Genomic DNA, 6,122 nt, shown 5'->3' on the forward strand with positions numbered 1-6,122 from the left:
AGAAATCTAGCCTCACTTTGTTGGTCAAACCCTATAACTAAGGACACCTGGATCCCACATGATCTCATACTCCCACAACAGTTACTTCAAATAATAAACACCCATAAACCCGATTTAGACTCCCTCATTTCTAGACTAGAAAAACTAGAAATTATTGGAGATAATCCTACTAAATATTGGGACCAAGACAAAGTCTATTGCAAACTATCAATAATTAATCCAGACCTTACAATTAAGGCTCAAGACTTAAAATATACAAATTGAGAAACTGAAGAATATAAAATACACATTAATCAACTCTTAACTTTAGGAGCCATTCAAAAGTCCACATTTAGGCACCGAAGTCTAGCCTTCATAGTCAATATAGGATCAGAACAAAAACCTGGTCAATCTAGAATGGTATTTAACTACAAGAGACTTAATGATAATTGTCAAGAAGATGGTTATAAAATCTCTGACAAACACCAACTCTTAAATAAAATCCAAAACTCAAAATGATACTTTAAATTTGACATGAAATCAGGATTTTGGCAAGTCAAAATGCACCCTAAGTCCATTGAATGGACAACCTTTTCCTGTCCTGAAGGACATTTTGAGTGGCTTGTTATGACTTTTGGCCTTAAGGTAGCTCCTCAAATATTCCAAAGGAAAATGGATGACATCTTTCGAGATGTTTCTCTCTTCACCTGTGTATATATAGATGATATTCTAGTTTTTTTCTAAAACTAAGCAAGAACATTATGCTCATCTTCATATTATTTTTAACTTATTTGAGAAAGATGGTTTGATTATTTCTCGAAAGAAAATGATAATAGTAACTACTCATATTAATTTCCTAGGTGCAGAGATAGGTCAAGGACAAATAACCCTTCAACCTCATATCTCTACTAAAATCCTTACTTTTCTAGATAAAATGAACGATACTAAAACTCTAAGAGCTTTTTTAGGACTCCTAAATTATACAAGACCTTATTTAAAAGATATAGGAAAAATTAGCGGCCCCTTATACAATAAAACCTCTTTAACCGGACAAAAACATTCTAATCAACAAGATATAGTACTTGTACAATAAATTAAACAGTTAGTAAAAACAATTCTCATGCTAACACTCCCACTTGATTCTGACTACTTAGTTATTGAAACAGATGGATGTGAAACATGATGAGGAGGCATTTTATTTAGGAAAACTTCCAAATATGATCCTAAAACTATAGAAACCTTATGCAGGTATGCCTCTGGAGAATTTCAAGAAAAAGAACATTTAACTTTACTAGATTTTGAAATATTAACAGTTATTTATTGTCTAGAAGCATTCAGACTATTCATTTGCAATAAGTAAGAAATTACTATTAGAACAGACTGTGAAGCTATAGTCAAATATAACCAACAAACTAAAGGATTAAGTACTAAAAGATTGTTAAAATTCACAAATACCATTATTAATAAAGGTTTATGCATTCACTAGGAACATATAAAGGGAATTAACAATTCTTTAGCTGATACTTTATCTTGTTTACTCCATTAAATTTTTTTTTTCAGGTAATGGATAGACCAAGGAAGGTACGAACATCATTTGCTACTAAAACATTAAGATTTGGTACTCAAGAATTACAACAGTTCACACAACAAGAAGATCAGTTCCACTCTATATTCAGAGATAAACTAGATCACATACAACACTGTCTGATTGATAACACATTTAGCACATTCCGACTATTCCTGGCAGCTCTGACATAAGATAGCAGTTATAAATGCTTTAACAAACTATTTTCTAACAACTATACAAAAATCAGCAGGTAAGAAATTCTCTTGTTATGTTATCTCTCTTGACCACAAGCTGTGCTACTTGAGAAGAAACAAATATGGTCATACAAGGCCTAGAACATCCTTTCTTTAAAGGGTATTATTCACTTGAGGAGGCTTTTAATACTGCTAGAGCCCAACTTGGTGCCAATTTTTTTATTAGCAGTTTATTAAAAACAACAACCATGATGACAAACTCAACCAGCTCACAAACTAAAGAGACTCCTACATATGCACAAATTACTGAAGGAACTTATGGGTCTCCTTCCTCTTCTACAACATTAATAGACAAAAAGCCACAATGGCCTAACTATTTAACATTAGCCCAATTAAAGGAACAAGCTGCTACAACCTCCGCTCAAAGAACATCAGTATCTCATATATTGAGCCTGCCCAATACCATACTTGAAGACATCAACTCTTACGTTCGAAACTTAACAGAACAGTCTACATTACAGACCTTTATTGAATTATGTGAAGCCTTAAAAGCCTTCCATAAAAATCCCCCTCCTAGGATAACTATTGTATATGAAGCAGAATTTGGTCCAAAGCTCAAATGCCAAAAAATTGGCTCAACCTGTGAAGACTCTACTAAATACGGATGCCCATACCAGCTGTTATATTCCTTCCGTAAGGTTAACTTGAACTATGAGAAGTATCAAGCAACCTCTTATAAAGGAAGGCTTATTACTCCTTTTCTTCTAATGGACTATGGACTGCTTTACAAAATTTGGATACATGATCCAGATTCGGTCAAAGATTTTCCTAAAAAACTTGGTAGTATTATTTCTTTGGCCCTAGAAGAAGAGGAAACGTTTGTCGTATGCACTTTTGATATCTCTCCACCTGAATGGCTTGACCTCACCATTGAACCAGCTAAACATCTGGTTAAGATTGACATCAATGAAGTTGGAGGTATCTAGACAGAACTTGAAGATTATCCTTCTGATCCAGATCTTAATTAGGAAGATCCTCCTACTATTGGAGATCAACTAAAGCACTAGAGAGCATTAGTACAAGGAACTAATTAGGCTTGGGACCGTTTGACAGATCCAGACAATTACTTCCTGGTTGGAGAAACTTATACCGAAAAAATCTATTGGGCAAAAGATATGGGCACTAGATTCTTCCCTTTCTCCTTTAAAACATAATATACAACTTTGCTGCAACATTATCAAAGAAAAACTGAAAGATACTGCCAGAAGCGACTAGACAGCTCAGTCCTCTCTGCTAGAGCATACAGAGCAGCACTCCACAGAAGTATGCAGCCAAACTTAGCCGGAAGCTCACAAACTCCCTCTCTAGACCTGACAAGTGACAATAACCTAGACAACCTAATGGAGACTTAAATGACAACATTTCCCCTAAAAACGTCATCTATGACATCTTCTTCCATTCACACAATACCAACAACAACTGTTGGTTGGTCCTAGGAGGATCGTACCGGTTCCACTGTACAAAAATTTTGTACAAGTGTCAAACCTTTTCCTAAACAACCTATTGTGTTCTTTAGAAGTAAAATTAGGAATTGCAAACAGAACTTAACATTATTGATTCCAAATTTAACTTATCTGTTCTTAATGGTTTAGACTTGGATCGCAAGCAGAACTTAACACTATTGATCCAAATCAACCTATCTTATAAATTCAATTAAATATTAATTTTCAAAATTGGCTTCCAAGACTGCATGGTGAGGCATATGACCTTCTTGGGTATGGGAGCATCCACCATCGCCTAGACAAAGCCTTTTAAGGAAAGCTAATATTTAATTTCCTTATATAACTCTACGTTTAACCAAAAAGAACAATTGAATCACAAATTCGAAAAATAAAAGAAAAGAAACACAACTTCGAATATCTAATCCAAAAATCTAGAATATAATGCCTCTTGTGTTTGGAATTCATACAAAAGAAAAACTAGTATGATGCAGAAAATAATTACTAGTTATACCTTTCTTTGTATGCAACGACCTCTTGATATTCTACCGTATTCCTCTTCTTATCTCGGACGTTGTGTGGGCAACGATCTATCGAGATGAGAACCACCCAAGCCCTTCTCCTTTCTCCTTGCAAGTTTCGGCCAAACCAAGAATCCTCCAAGGATGTAGAATTTCGACCACCAACACCAAGCTCCAAGGGATGCAAGAAACAAAACCTCCTTTCTCTCCTTCTTCTCCTAGCTAGAACCGACCACCATCAAAAGCTCCAACTCTCCAAGAGAAGGATGAAACCGGCCACTAAAGAAGAAAAGAAGAAGAGAGGGAGAACCTCTAGGGCCGACCACACCAAGGAGGAAAAGAGAGGAAGAAATAAAATAGAGTCGTTACCCTTGAAGGCACCTCTACCCTCTCTTTTATAATCCCTGGCCTTGGCAAATAAGGAAATTTAAATAAAAACTTCCTTAATTTCTTTGCCATGAAAAGGAAATTTATTTTAATTAAAAACAATTTCCTCTTCTTAATTATAATGGTCGACCACCTATAAGCTCTAAACAAGGAGAGTTTTAATTAACACAAGAATTAAAACTTCCTAATTTGTTTCCGAAAATTTATAAAAAAATTCTCCAATAATTTTTCCTTTCATGGTGGGTTATAAAAGGAAATTTTATAAATTAAAATCTTTCTTTTAAATATGTGGATGATTTTCAAAAAGGAAAGTTTTCTCTAAAATTAAAAAACTCCTTTCAATCTACAAATAAGAAAAGATATCAAATATTTTCTTAATCTTTTGTAGAAACTTATAAAAGGAAATATTTAATTTTTAAACTCTCTTTTAAATCATGAACATGGTTACAAAAAAGGAAAATTTTCTTAAAATTAAAATCCACTTTTCAATCTACAAATAAGGAAAGATTTCAAATCTTTTCTTAATCTTTTGTAGAAAGCTATAAAAGGAAATATTTAAATTTCAAACTCTATTTTAAAATCATAATATCCACATAAGAAATAATTTTAAATAAAAATCCCTTTTATTTTCTAGTGGCCGACCACCTAAGCTTGGGACCCAAGCTTTGGCCGGCCACCTAAAATTGGCTCCACCATTAGCTTTGGCCGGCCCTAGCTTGGGCTCCAAGCTAGCTTGACCGGTCACCTTAAGGTGGGTAGAAAGGTGGGTATACTTCTCTATATACAAGAGGTTACGATAGGGACCGAGAGGAGGAATTGATTTTGGTCTCCCAATGAAATTAAGCTTCCCGTGTTCGCCCCGAACATCCAACTTAATTTCATCAATAATAATTCATACCACTAAAGAATTATTATTTAACTACCACACCAATCCCAAATTACATTTTGGACTCCTTCTTATTATGAGTGTGTTAGTCTCCCTGTGTTTAAGATGTCGAATGTTCACTAATTAAATGAGTTACCGACAACTCTCTTTAATTAATATCTTAGTCCAAGAGTAGTACCACTCAACCTTATCGTCATGTCGGACTAAGTCCATCTGCAGGGTTTAACATGACAATCCTTATGAGCTCCTCTTGGAGACATTATCAACCTAGATTACTAGGACACAGTTTCCTTCTATAATCAACAACACACATTATAAGTAATATCATTTCCCAACTTATCGGGCCTTTTGATTTATCAAGCTAAATCTCACCCTTTGATAAGTTAAAGAAATGAATATTAAATATATGTGCTTGTTATTATATTAGGATTAAGAGCATTTTTATTAAGTCAGTATAAAAAGAACTTACCTAAAATGATCCTACTCAATACACTTAGAGTGTACTAGTGTAATTTATTAGTCAAGATAAACTAATACCTAATTACACTACGACTATTTCAATGGTTTGTTCCTTTCCATCTTAGTCGGGAGCTATTGTTTATAATTTATAAAGAACCGATAACACGATCTTCTATGTGTGATACCACACACCGTGTTATCTACAATATAAATTAATCGAACGACTACACTCAGTATATATAAATGTAGATACTTAACCAATGTGATTCTTATTTCTAAATAAATGTTCATACAAAAGCTAGGCTTTTAGTATACACTTTAACAGCAACATCTACTAAAAACGTCATCCATGACATTTTTTTCCACTCCTCCAACAGTATGTCCACTCAACTAAAATGAAGCCATCTGTCCCTCACTAAACCTACTTTTGCTTTCCACCTGTCCTCCACCAAGCCTCCTCTTTCCTGGCCCCTCTCTTCTCTTCTCTCCTTGCTTTCCTTTTTCCCAAGCAAACACTCTCTCCTCTGCCTATAAAAAGCCCCTAAACCTCTCCTTTCAGGGCATCCACTCTCCCCACTACCATCGCAACTGTCTAAATTCCCCCAGTGCTTTTCAAGTGTGTTCAAGTGT

This window comes from Zingiber officinale, unplaced genomic scaffold (assembly GCF_018446385.1).
Source record: "Zingiber officinale cultivar Zhangliang unplaced genomic scaffold, Zo_v1.1 ctg44, whole genome shotgun sequence".
Lineage (NCBI taxonomy): Eukaryota > Viridiplantae > Streptophyta > Magnoliopsida > Zingiberales > Zingiberaceae > Zingiber > Zingiber officinale.